The following is a 15,109-nucleotide window of genomic DNA, read 5'->3' as shown; positions in this document are numbered from 1 at the left end:
ATATATATATATATATATATATATATATATATACATATATATATATATATATATATATATATATATATATATATATTTATATGTGCTTTATATATATTTATATGTGGTTATAGTCATATATATATATATATATATATATATATATATATATATATATATATATATATATATATATATATATATATATATATATATTTATATGTGCTTTATATATATTTATATGTGCTTATAGTCTATATATATATTTATATGTGCTTATAGTCTATATATATATATATATATACATATATATATATATATATATATATATATATATATATATATATATATATATACATATATATATATATATATATATATATATATATATATATATATGTGGTTATAGTGTATATATATTTATATGTGCTTTATATATATTGATATGTGCTTTATATATATTTATATAAAGCATTATATTATTATATTATTATTATATATTATTATATTATATTATATTATATTATATTATATTATATTATATTATATTATATTATAATGTAATGTTACATACTAACAAGATGTGTTAAAATTAAATTAAAAATGTAATGTTACATACTTACAAGACGTATTAAAATTAAATAAATAATGTAATGTTACATACTCACAAGACGTATTAAAATTAAATAAAAAATGTAATGTTACATACTCACCAGATGTGTTAAAAAGATAATTTTGAAAAGAGTCTGAAAGGCTACGTCTGAGAAAGAAGCTAAAAATTAAAGTGAAACTTAACAAGGCTAAAACTTAGTAAATGTGCCAGTAAAAAAATGTAATTAAAAAAAAGAGCTAATCAAAACAATTAAAAATATGACAGCGAAACAATCCTAAAATACAGCAGAGCTTTCCCTAAAAGCATTTACAACATATTGATATAAATATGTAAAATAATATTAGAAAAACTTGGGGAGTTCAAACTTCAAAGACTAAAGTCTAAAAGTTATTGTTGTTGTTTTCCACGCTGAAGAAAGTAGGAGTTCAGCACTTTCTCTCACACTTCACTTTTTTCTATATTTGTTGCAGCCTTTGACACCTTCAGGACAGGTAAGACAAAGTGGAAGCACATCTGCAGCCAAAATCATCACCTTTGTCATTAAAGGTCTTGTCTTGAACGTCACTGCTTAGCTTACTTTTACACTTGCAACAATATTGAACGTTGCTTCAAAGATGAAATATTTAATTATACCCTTTAGAACATCTTGGAGCTTCATGTTTGTGACGTCCATCAATCATCTTTGCTCCGACCTGACCTTTGCACTCCAACACACACACACACACACACACACACACACACACACACACACACACACACACACACACACACACACACACACACACACACACACACACACACACGCACACAACATGGAAGAGTGTGTGTGTGCTGAACATAGACAATATTGTAAAACAAATACGGAGCAGCGCTGCTAAAGTGAGCGTCTTATTGGCGCCGTGCTAACAGTGTATGTCCGTCCATCACATGATTAGTTCGCTATGGGAAAAACGCTCTCCTCGGGGCCCCTTAATGGCCCCCAATATCAGCAAGTTACAGCAATAAAGAATTACAAAGTCAATAAGCAGATATTTATGTGGCAGATATCAATATAATTATGAGAAGAAGTCCATCAGTGCATCTATCACATCCAATACAATATATATATATATATTTAATAATACATATAATAACTTTATAAATGACATATGTTAATCATATCATTAGATTTTGAATAGATAGATAGATAGATAGATAGATAGATAGATAGATAGATAGATAGATAGATAGATAGATAGATAGATAGATAGATAGATAGATAGATAGATAGATAGATAGATAGATAGATAGATAGATACACTTTAGTGTATTTAAATAATGAATAATGGACAAAACTAAATGACTACACTGAATAATGGTAATAATTGAACAATTCAAAAACTATATACATTATATATAAATTTTAAATAATACTTCATATGATAAAACATGTATATAATTGTTATATAGTTTGTGTATAATTATGCATGAACAAAAGTTTACAATAAAAATAATGCACAAATGAAAATAACATAAAACATAAAATGACATTTTCTTCAGTGCTCAGTTATTAAAGCACAAATGTAAATAGAAATGTCATATTAATGTTAGTAATAAATACACGTGAATAGAATACAATCTATAAAATTACCTAATTATTTTTGAATACGTTATTACTATTGAAATATATACAATAATACAATATTAATAATAGGATTAGTAATAATAACTAGAACAATTCTACAAAACAAACTATTTTGTTTTCCTATATAAGGCGCTAACCAGCAGCCATCAGGAGCAAGGGTGAAGTGTCTTGCCCAAGGACACAACTAGGATGGTAGAAGGTGGGAATTGAACCAGTAACCCTCCGATTGCTGGCGCGGCCACTCTACCAACTTTGCCACGCCGTCCCATTGTGCAGTACAGTGTAGTACTGTGTAGTACTGTGTAGTACAATGTAGTACAGTGCAGTACAGTGTAGTACTGTGCAGTACAGTGTAGTATAGTGCAGTACAGTGTAGTACTGTGCAGTACAGTGTAGTACAGTGTAGTACAGTGTAGTACAGTGTAGTACTGTGTAGTACAGTGTAGTACTGTGTAGTACTGTGTAGTACAGTGCAGTACAGTGTAGTACAGTGTAGTACTGTGCAGTACAGTGTAGTACTGTGTAGTACTGTGTAGTACAATGTAGTACAGTGTAGTACAGTGCAGTACAGTGTAGTACAGTGCAGTACAGTGTAGTACTGTGTAGTACTGTGTAGTACAATGTAGTACAGTGTAGTACAGTGCAGTACAGCGTAGTACAGTGCAGTACAGTGTAGTACTGTGTAGTACAATGTAGTACAGTGCAGTACAGTGTAGTACTGTGCAGTACAGTGTAGTACAGTGCAGTACAGTGTAGTACTGTGCAGTACAGTGTAGTACAGTGTAGTACTGTGTAGTACAGTGTAGTACAGTGCAGTACAGTGTAGTACAGTGTAGTACAGTGTAGTACTGTGTAGTACAGTGTAGTACTGTGTAGTACAGTGTAGTACAGTGCAGTACAGTGTAGTACAGTGTAGTACAGTGTAGTACTGTGTAGTACAGTGTAGTACAGTGTAGTACTGTGTAGTACAGTGTAGTACAGTGCAGTACAGTGTAGTACAGTGTAGTACAGTGTAGTACTGTGTAGTACAATGTAGTACAGTGTAGTACAGTGCAGTACAGTGTAGTACTGTGCAGTACAGTGTAGTACAGTGTAGTACTGTGCAGTACAGTGTAGTACAGTGCAGTACAGTGTAGTACTGTGTAGTACAATGTAGTACAGTGCAGTACAGTGTAGTACTGTGCAGTACAGTGTAGTACAGTGCAGTACAGTGTAGTACTGTGCAGTACAGTGTAGTACTGTGTAGTACAGTGTAGTACTGTGTAGTACAGTGTAGTACAGTGCAGTACAGTGTAGTACAGTGTAGTACAGTGTAGTACTGTGTAGTACAGTGTAGTACAGTGTAGTATGATGTGAGTTCCAGACCGGCAGCTGTCTAACTGCTGCGAAAGTCTCCCCGAACATCAAGGGGCGGTCCTTCCACGTGAGACAGCATGAAGGGGCGGTCCTTCCACGTGAGACAGCATGAAGGGGCGGTCCTTCCACGTGAGACAGCATGAAGGGGCGGTCCTTCCACGTGAGACAGCATGAAGGGGCGGTCCTTCCACGTGAGACAGCATGATGTTATTGTTGAATGATGGTCTAAAGCTAGCTAGGCCAGACCTGGGCATTGTGCGGCCCGCGGGCCACATCCGGCCCTTTGTACGTCCCTGTCCGGCCCGCGTGAGGCCAATTATAAATTACAAAATACATTTTAAAAAGCATCTATTTCGAGTGTGCAATACAACGGTGCTGCTTTTGTTTTGAAAAGCGTTATTTGTATTACTTCCGTGTGGACGTATGCTCGTGCGCGCAGCGGCAATCTCAAATTACAAAATAAATTTAAAAAAACATCTTTGTCGTGCGTGCAATACAACTGTGCTGCTTTTATTTTGAAAAGTGTTATTGTGCGTATGTCCTGTGAGGGAAGGCGCACAGCGACTAAAAAGAGAAAAGTTGATGACGAATGGCGTGTTTTCAACAAGACAAGTAAAGGTAAAGCCGTGTGCTTATTTGTGGTACACACGTTGCTGTGTTTAAAGAATATAGTGTAACGACCTGCTGAAGTAGATGTTGTCTTCTTGAGTTGCGTAAATGAGGAGTGAGGAGACGTGCGTGTGGAAGGAACGAGATATGTTGAGCTGTGTTAGTATAGCTTGCTCAATAAAAGTTTAAAAAGAGCGTCAGACTTGATGTGCACTTCTTCTGGACGCTACAATTGGTGGCAGAAGTAAAACTTTGCGCATACTACGCTGTTTGTGTGCTACGTCATCGGGAGGTTCGTGCCACGTGAGGAGCTCGCCGCAAAGAGAGAGAGAGAGAGAGAGAGAGAGAGAGAGAGAGAGAGAGAGAGAGAGAGAGAGAGAGTGTGTTTACAGGTGCAGCCACGCTGCTTGCCACGGGGGGAATTCCGCCCTCAATGAAGACTCCCAGGTTTGATGGCAAGGCGAACTGGGAGGCATTTCATCCCACTTGTGACATCAATTGTAGCGTCCAGAAGAAGTGCACACCAAGTCTGATGCACTTTTTAAACTTTTATTGAGCATGCTATACTAACACAGCTCAACTTATCTCGTTCTTTCCAAAAGGAAAACCAATCCTCACTCCTCATTTCCGCAACAGCAACGCTTCCTCCTTCTTCGCCAATCACCTTACAGGCGTGCTACGTTCACAATGTTTTCTTATCTGGTTAAATAAAGGTTTTACAACAAAGAGGATGCAGGATAAAGTGACAGAAATTGAAATTTTTGTATTGTAATATACATCAGGAAGTGTTGTGTAAGAAAGTGTTAAAAATAAAACCATCAAAAGCCATCTGCTTTTGTATAAAGATAAGTTAGGTTAAATGAAAATATTATTATTATTATTATCTATCTTACGGTATATCAAAAATAATTTGAGCAAAATTTAATTGAAATATTGTCAGTGTGGCCCCCCAGCAGTGCTCAGGTTGCTCATGCGGCCCCCGGTAAAAATTAATTGCCCACCCCTGAGCTAGGCTGTCTAAGTGGATTATGTGTGTAATGAGCAGCTGACTGCTGCTAAATAGTCATCAGGCATGCTAGACGCCACAAGTGCTTACACTGCTGCCTTGGGGGGGCTTTGGGGGGCCCCGGGGGGCCGGGGACAGAATGGATGTTACTCTGCCATCACCATAATGAACATATCGTCAGATGAAAACCTCTCAAGTCAAACGTACTGTCTTTGTGACGTGTAGTGAAGCCATGCAGTGTGTTATGAAAGTGAAAGTGAAAGTCTTATGAAATATTCCACTGCAGGATGTTCCACACACTGACTGGATGTTGACTGACAGCTGCTGGATGGGAGGCTGCTGTCACCAGGAATGGTGTGACCAGACCATACCAATACTGATATGACACACATCATCTTAGTGTGGAATGTTGCAAAATGCTGGATCAGGTTCAAGTCAAGCAGAGGAAAATGGTCTTTAGTTAGGTTGAAGTGGAGTGGTAATTGTGTAAGTTGAATGATGTTACTGTAACAAGGTGTTACCTTCTAATACACATTTACCTCATTCTGTCACTTTTAAAGCAGTGATCCCTCAAACTGCTGCTGTGTCAGTGTTACTGTTCAAACTGGGTCAAATATGAAGTAAAAACCTCTGCCTTGTTTGGAATGAATACTTAGGTCTACTACGCTACTACCGTATTTCCTTGAATTGGCGCCGGGAATATAGTATTCGCCTGCCTAGAATTACAGCCGGGTCAAACTCGTTTCGCAAAATAATTAGCGCATGCTTGGCACTTCCGCCGGGTCAAATATGAGTCATTAAATGACTCCCGCCTCCAGGTGGTAGAGGGCGCTAGTGATCCTTCTTGCGACTACCAGTACTGCAGGAGACAGGTACTGCAGAAGAAGACAACAAGCAGCAAGCATGCAGCAATTGTTTGCTTGCACTTTTAACATGGAGGATTACATATCTAAAATAAAACCGTTTTCTAAACTGGACTTTCAATCGAAGCAGGAGGTAATAATTAAAGGAATATCTCCAGAGACTTTTAAAATTGAAGAAAGATGAGAAAGACTGCCTTTGATCAGAAGCAGCTGCACATGGACCCATCTACAAGTAAAGGTAAGATCATAATAACGTTTTTTTTATTAAATGTGTTTTTAATGATAAGGTATGCGCCGGAGTGAGAAGAGGTTTTAAAATAATTAGAGCATGCTTGCTCATTCCGCATGGTTTTGGTAACCGCAGGAGTGAGAAGAGGTTTTAAATTAATTAGCGCCCCTGCGGCTATTCAAGGAAATACGGTATATTACAATGTTGTCATTATGGTGGTACTTAATGAATACTTAGGTCTACTACGCTACTATATTACAATGTTGTCATGATTGTGGTACTTAATGAATACTTAGGTCTACTACGCTACTGTATTACAATGTTGTCATTATGGTGGTACTTGATGAATACTTAGGTCTACTACGCTACTATATTACAATGTTGTCATGATGGTGGTACTTGATGAATACTTAGGTCTACTACGCTACTATATTACAATGTTGTCATTATGGTGGTACTTAATGAATACTTAGGTCTACTACACTACTGTATTTAATGTTGTCATGGTGGTACTTAATGAATACTTAGGTCTACTACACTACTGTATTTAATGTTGTCATGATGGTGGTACTTAATGAATACTTAGGTCTACTACGCTACTATATTACAATGTTGTCATGATTGTGGTGCTTAATGAATACTTAGGTCTACTACGCTACTGTATTACAATGTTGTCATTATGGTGGTACTTAATGAATACTTAGGTCTACTACGCTACTATATTACAATGTTGTCATTATGGTGGTACTTAATGAATACTTAGGTCTACTACGCTACTATATTACAATGTTGTCATGATTGTGGTACTTAATGAATACTTAGGTCTACTACGCTACTGTATTACAATGTTGTCATTATGGTGGTACTTGATGAATACTTAGGTCTACTACGCTACTATATTACAATGTTGTCATTATGGTGGTACTTAATGAATACTTAGGTCTACTACGCTACTATATTACAATGTTGTCATTATGGTGGTACTTAATGAATACTTAGGTCTACTACACTACTGTATTTAATGTTGTCATTATGGTGGTACTTAATGCATACTTAGGTCTACTACACTACTGTATTTAATGTTGTCATTATGGTGGTACTTAATGAATACTTAGGTCTACTACACTACTGTATTTAATGTTGTCATGGTGGTACTTAATGAATACTTAGGTCTACTACACTACTGTATTTAATGTTGTCATTATGGTGGTACTTAATGAATACTTAGGTCTACTACACTACTGTATTTAATGTTGTCATGATGGTGGTACTTAATGAATACTTAGGTCTACTACACTACTGTATTTAATGTTGTCATTATGGTGGTACTTAATGAATACTTAGGTCTACTACACTACTGTATTTAATGTTGTCATGATGGTGGTACTTAATGAATACTTAGGTCTACTACACTACTGTATTTAATGTTGTCATGATGGTGGTACTTAATGAATACTTAGGTCTACTACACTACTGTATTTAATGTTGTCATGATGGTGGTACTTAATGAATACTTAGGTCTACTACACTACTGTATTTAATGTTGTCATTATGGTGGTACTTAATGAATACTTAGGTCTACTACACTACTGTATTTAATGTTGTCATGATGGTGGTACTTAATGAATACTTAGGTCTACTACACTACTGTATTTAATGTTGTCATGGTGGTACTTAATGAATATTTAGGTCTACTACACTACTGTATTTAATGTTGTCATTATGGTGGTACTTAATGAATACTTAGGTCTACTACACTACTGTATTTAATGTTGTCATTATGGTGGTACTTAATGAATACTTAGGTCTACTACACTACTGTAGTTAATGTTGTCATTATGGTGGTACTTAATGAATACTTAGGTCTACTACACTACTGTATTTAATGTTGTCATTATGGTGGTACTTAATGAATACTTAGGTCTACTACACTACTGTATTTAATGTTGTCATTATGGTGGTACTTAATGAATACTTAGGTCTACTACACTACTGTATTTAATGTTGTCATTATGGTGGTACTTGGAGAGCCAAGTGTTAGTAATTCAATTACTTTTTCTGTGAAGTAACTAGTAACTATAATTAATTACTTTTTAAAGTAATTTTCAGACGTCTGTAAGGCAGTGATTGTCAAACTGGTGATATGCGGCCTCCATCTTGTGGGAACATCAAATAATAACTTCATGAAATATTCAAACACAGTGTTAATGTTCAAACTGTGTAAAATAGGAAAAATACTTGTTGATTAAAACCTTGGCCTGGTGTTCAATGAATACTTGGGCCTACAAGGCTACTGTATTTTAATGTTGGTCATCATGGTGGTCCTTGGAGACACAAGTGTTTTCTCAGGTGATACTTGTGTATATATATATATATATATATATATATATATATATATATATATATATATATATATATATATATATATATATATATATATATATATATATATATATACTGTATATAGATACATATATAGTCAAGGTTTCTGTGGTTTATCTGTCATACGTTGCTAAATACCGGGGTAGAGCAGAATATACGTTAGGTTTCCCTGCTCGTCAGGGGATTTTATTTCATTTTTTTGAAACAGGCTTGCAGGGATGAAATAGCCTCTGTGTTTTTGTCATTTTTGCTGATCCATCCATCCATTTTTACCGCTTGTGCCTCTGATATCAGACTGATATCAATACTGGATCGGGACACTCCTACTATCTGGGCGGATTTTTTTATACAGTCATGTCCAGAAATCTTGATTTTGACATAAGATGAAGAAAAACAACTCAAAGTTAAAATGTTCATGTTCATGTTCATGGTCAAACAGTAAACAAGCACAATGTAGCCCACTGGGCATACTCCCAATGGTGTATGACACTGTATATTTGGTGTATGACACTGTATATTTGGTGTATGATACTGTATATTTGGTGTATGATACTGTATATTTGGTGTATGTATATTTGGTGTATGATACTGTATATTTGGTGTATGATACTGTATATTTGGTGTATGTATATTTGGTGTATGACACTGTATATTTGGTGTATGATACTGTATATTTGGTGTATGATACTGTATATTTGGTGTATGTATATTTGGTGTATGATACTGTATATTTGGTGTATGATACTGTATATTTCGTGTATGTGTATTTGGTGTATGATACTGTATATTTGGTGTATGATACTGTATATTTGGTGTATGATACTGTATATTTGGTGTATGTATATTTGGTGTATGATACTGTATATTTGGTGTATGATACTGTATATTTCGTGTATGATACTGTATATTTGGTGTATGATACTGTATATTTGGTGTATGATACTGTATATTTGGTGTATGTATATTTGGTGTATGATACTGTATATTTGGTGTATGATACTGTATATTTCGTGTATGTGTATTTGGTGTATGATACTGTATATTTGGTGTATGATACTGTATATTTGGTGTATGATACTGTATATTTGGTGTATGTATATTTGGTGTATGATACTGTATATTTGGTGTATGATACTGTATATTTCGTGTATGTATATTTGGTGTATGATACTGTATATTTGGTGTATGATACTGTATATTTAGTGTATGATACTGTATATTTGGTGTATGACACTGTATATTTGGTGTATAATGCTGTATATTTGGTGTATGATACTGTATATTTGGTGTATGATACTTTATATTTGGTGTATGTATATTTGGTGTATGATACTGTATATTTGGTGTATGTATATTTGGTGTATGATACTGTATATTTGGTGTATGACACTGTATATTTGGTGTATGATACTGTATATTTGGTGTATGATACTGTATATTTGGTGTATGTATATTTGGTGCATGATACTGTATATTTGGTGTATGATACTGTATATTTGGTGTATGATACTGTATATTTGGTGTATGACACTGTATATTTGGTGTATAATGCTGTATATTTGGTGTATGATACTGTATATTTGGTGTATGATACTGTATATTTGGTGTATGTATATTTGGTGTATGATACTGTATATTTGGTGTATGTATATTTGGTGTATGATACTGTATATTTGGTGTATGACACTGTATATTTGGTGTATGATACTGTATATTTGGTGTATGATACTGTATATTTGGTGTATGTATATTTGGTGTATGATACTGTATATTTGGTGTATGATACTGTATATTTGGTGTATGATACTGTATATTTGGTGTATGTATATTTGGTGTATGACACTGTATATTTGGTGTATGATACTGTATATTTGGTGTATGATACTGTATATTTGGTGTATGTATATTTGGTGTATGATACTGTATATTTGGTGTATGATACTGTATATTTCGTGTATGTATATTTGGTGTATGATACTGTATATTTGGTGTATGACACTGTATATTTGGTGTATGATACTGTATATTTGGTGTATGTATATTTGGTGTATGATACTGTATATTTGGTGTATGTATATTTGGTGTATGATACTGTATATTTGGTGTATGTATATTTGGTGTATGATACTGTATATTTGGTGTATGTATATTTGGTGTATGATACTGTATATTTGGTGTACGATACTGTATATTTGGTGTATGATACTGTATATTTGGTGTATGTATATTTGGTGTATGATACTGTATATTTGGTGTATGTATATTTGGTGTATGATACTGTATATTTGGTGTATGACACTGTATATTTGGTGTATGATACTGTATATTTGGTGTATGATACTGTATATTTGGTGTATGTATATTTGGTGTATGATACTGTATATTTGGTGTATGATACTGTATATTTGGTGTATGATACTGTATATTTGGTGTATGTATATTTGGTGTATGACACTGTATATTTGGTGTATGATACTGTATATTTGGTGTATGATACTGTATATTTGGTGTATGTATATTTGGTGTATGATACTGTATATTTGGTGTATGATACTGTATATTTCGTGTATGTATATTTGGTGTATGATACTGTATATTTGGTGTATGACACTGTATATTTGGTGTATGATACTGTATATTTGGTGTATGTATATTTGGTGTATGATACTGTATATTTGGTGTATGTATATTTGGTGTATGATACTGTATATTTGGTGTATGTATATTTGGTGTATGATACTGTATATTTGGTGTATGTATATTTGGTGTATGATACTGTATATTTGGTGTACGATACTGTATATTTGGTGTATGATACTGTATATTTGACACAGATTATTCAAGGTTTCTGTCACACAAAAGGCAGCAAATGAAGATGCTGACGCAGCATCAACCAATCAGATAGTGCCATCACATACTGTACATGGCAGGTAAATATATGAAGTACAACACAACCAACAAGACAGGTGAGTGTCAGGTATTCAACTGACAACCATAGCTCTCTGCTATTGACTTCACTCATGCGCGATATCCCACCTCTGTTAAGGCTTTCATATTACTTCCAAATCTAGGAAAAAAGATGCAAAATCTTCTCCGTTCTGCGGTAAAAAGTGTCAAAGGTGCACATTTCATGGAGCATTCTATTGTGTCAGCACAACGTCACTTGGATATACTTCAGAGTAGTCAGTGTGCAGCTCCTACACATATACTAGCCACTGCAAAGGAGTCAACACACGCCTGTTGTTAAAGTCTGAATATCTGGCAACACAAGTGAACATATTGGCGGTGTTGTCAGCGTCATGATATATCAATCAATCAATCAATATTTATTTATATAGCCCTAAATCACAAGTGTCTCAAAGAGCTGTAGGGCTGCATGAGTGCTGCTGACACTGGGGTGCTGCGGTTCAACAGTGCTGTCCAACATGCACTGTGGCAAACAAACAGCCATTATTGTGTACACATCTGGCAGCAAGATACCTGCGTCTTGGTGGTGTTAGTATAGCGTCATGGTCTGGGGCTGCATGAGTGCTGCTGACACTGGGGTGCTGTGGTTTTAATAGTGAATTTCAACATGTACTGTGATAACGTAAAATTCATCAACACAAAGTCATTATTGTGTACACATCTGGCAACACAAGTGAACAGCAAGATTATTGTGCCTTGTTGGTGTTACTATAGTGTCATGATTTGGGGCTGCAGGAGTGCTGCTGACGCTGGGGTGCTGCGGTTCAACACTGCATTCCAACATGCACTGTGACAAACACTCAACCATTATTTTGTACACATCTGGCAACACAAATGGGCAGCAAGATTGTGCCTCGGTGGTGTTGGTATAGCACAGGGGTCGGCAACCCAAAATGTTGAAAGAGCCATATTGGACCAAAAATACAAAAACAAATCTGTCTGGAGCCGCAAAAAATTAAAAGCCATATTACATACAGATAGTGTGTCAAGAGATATACATTTAAAGGACTTAAAGGAAACTAAATGAGCTCAAATATAGCTACAAATGAGGCATAATGATGCAATAGGTACATATAGCTAGCCTAAATAGCATGTTAGCATCGATTAGCTAGCATTAATGCAGTAACCAAATATGTCTGATTAGCACTCCACACAAGTCAATAACATCAACAAAACTCACCTTTGTGCCTTCACGCACCACGTTAACAGTTGGGTGGACAAAATGAGAGAGAAAAAGAAGTGGCATAAAACACGTCCTAGAAAGCCGGAGAAAGTTATACATGGAAACAAACTAAGGTGAGTTCAAGGACCGCCAAAATTAGTAGGACAAAACGGCGCTCGCCAAATACTCGAATCAGTGAAGCATGTTTAATATAAACACTGTGTTATAACAATTAGTGTCATGTTTGTCCTCCTACAGAAACCATATTAAAACAAAAAATATATTTTTTCCCCTCATCTTTTTCCATTTTTCATACATTTTTGAAAAAGCTCCAGAGAGCCACTAGGGCGGCGCTAAAGAGCCGCATGCGGCTCCAGAGCCGCGGGTTGCCGACCCCTGGTATAGCATCATGGGATGGGGCTGCCTGAGTGCTGCTGACACCGAGGTGCTGTGGTTCAGCAGAGCTTTCCCACATGCACTGTGACAAACACACAGCCGTTAGTGTGTACACGTCTGGCAACACAAGTTGGCAGCAAGATGCTTGTGTTTTGGTGGCGTTGGTACAGTGTAATGGTTTAGGGCTGCATGAGTGCTGCTGACACCGGGGTGTTGCGGCTTTGATAGTGAATTTGAACGTGTACTGTGATAACATAAAATTTGTCGACACAAAGTCATTATTGTGTAACTATCTGGCAACACAAGTGAGCAGCAAGATTATTGTCTTGGTGGCGTTGGTATAGCATCATGGGATGGGGCCACATGAGTGCTGCTGAAACTGGGGTGTTGTGGTTCAACAGTGCATTCCAACATGCACTGTGACAAACACTCAACCATTATTTTGTACACATCTGGCAACACAAATGGGCAGCGAGATTGTGCCTCGGTGGTGTTGGTATAGCATCATGGGATGAGGCTGCATGAGTGCTGCTGACACCGGGGTGTTGCGGCTTTGATAGTGAATTTGAACGTGTACTGTTATAACCTAAAATTTGTCGACACAAAGTCATTATTGTCTGGCAACACAAGTGAGCAGCAAGATTGTGCCTCGGTGGTGTTGGTATAGCATCATGGGATGGAGATGGAGCCACATGAGTGCTGCTGACACTGGGGTGCTGCGGTTCAACAGTGCATTCCAACGTGCACTATGACAATGTCAATTGAACTTGAAGCCATCACGGTGTAACTATCTGGGTGTGGAGGTGTGCCCTCCACCACCTTCCTCGGCAAGGCCCTCCTTCACCACAGGTGTGGAGGTGTGCCCTCCACCACCTTCCTCGGCAAGGCCCTCCATCATCTGGTGTTTGGATCCCAGGATTGAACCGCGGCTCCCCCAGCACTCATGCACCACTGTGGATGTCACTTGTGTTTGCCAGACATTTAGACAAAGTGGCTGCACACTGACTACTCTAAAGTGACTAGTGACCCGGTCCTCCACCCACGCTGCTTTCAGGGAATGAAGATCAATATGGCGGCAGAAGAAACATCATCATAAACACTCGCCACAGAAGAAAGGTCATCATAAACACTCACTTGAGGAATAAATTGCGTCCAGACTTTGTTCCCTCTGCTCCACATCAGCAGCACCAGGGTGGACCCCCGTGGACCCCCGTGGACCCCCTGTGGGCTGCCTGCATGCCGTGACCATATATGGGCATCGCAATTAAACACCCTCCATGTTCAACTCAACTTTGCGTGCACTTCTGCGCACCCTAAAAACCTTCACCCCGCGCACTTGCGTCGACAAAAAGCAGGCGGAAACGCAACTTGTGACTTACCTCAGAGGAGCTGAGCAGCGCGCGCAATCCAACACCGACACGCAGCCTCGCAAGACCTGCGCGGGAAGATGAAGATGAAGATGCTTGGACGTCTTCTGACGTCTCCTGACTTCTAGCAGCCGCACATTGGCAGCATCCTGCAGGACTGGGGAGGGGATGGGGGGGAGAGAGGGAGGGAGGGAGGGGGAGAGAGAGAGAGAGAGAGAGAGAGAGAGAGAGAGAGAGAGAGAGAGAGAGAGAGAGAGAGAGAGAGAGAGAGAGAGAGAGAGAGAGATGTCCAAAAACGCAGGCAAAGAAAGAGCGCGCCTTGATTGGTTAGTCAGGTGTGACGCGCCTGCAGGTGACTCCTCCGCCGGATAAATAGTCCCCCAAGTAGTCAGCGCAGCGTTGAAAAGCAATCAGGGACAGATATTATATTATATTATATTATATTATATTATATTATATTATATTATATTATATTATATCAATCAGGGACAGACATTATACAAACCCTGTTTCCATATGAGTTGGGAAATGGTGTTAGATGTAAATATAAACGGAA

At 37.1% G+C, this 15,109-nt stretch overlaps 1 protein-coding gene across 2 annotated transcripts in view; it reads right to left on the bottom strand.

Annotated features, from left to right (window-relative positions):
- The window catches only part of chrm3a (cholinergic receptor, muscarinic 3a), a 151,290-nt gene extending 136,593 nt beyond the window's left edge, over positions 1-14,697 (bottom strand). Inside the window, exon 1 of one of the 2 annotated variants that reach the window (XM_062057781.1) lies at positions 14,566-14,697. The gene's annotated coding sequence lies outside the window, so the exon portion shown is untranslated. Of the gene's footprint in view, positions 1-12,808; positions 12,899-14,565 lie in introns of those variants that run through there. The other variant, XM_062057780.1, reaches the window with a different exon arrangement.
- Positions 14,698-15,109: the final 412 nt, after the last annotated feature.

Source organism: Entelurus aequoreus, linkage group LG09 (genome assembly GCF_033978785.1).
Source record: "Entelurus aequoreus isolate RoL-2023_Sb linkage group LG09, RoL_Eaeq_v1.1, whole genome shotgun sequence".
Taxonomy (NCBI): Eukaryota; Metazoa; Chordata; class Actinopteri; order Syngnathiformes; family Syngnathidae; genus Entelurus; species Entelurus aequoreus.
This window is presented reverse-complemented; position numbering and strand designations above follow the sequence as displayed.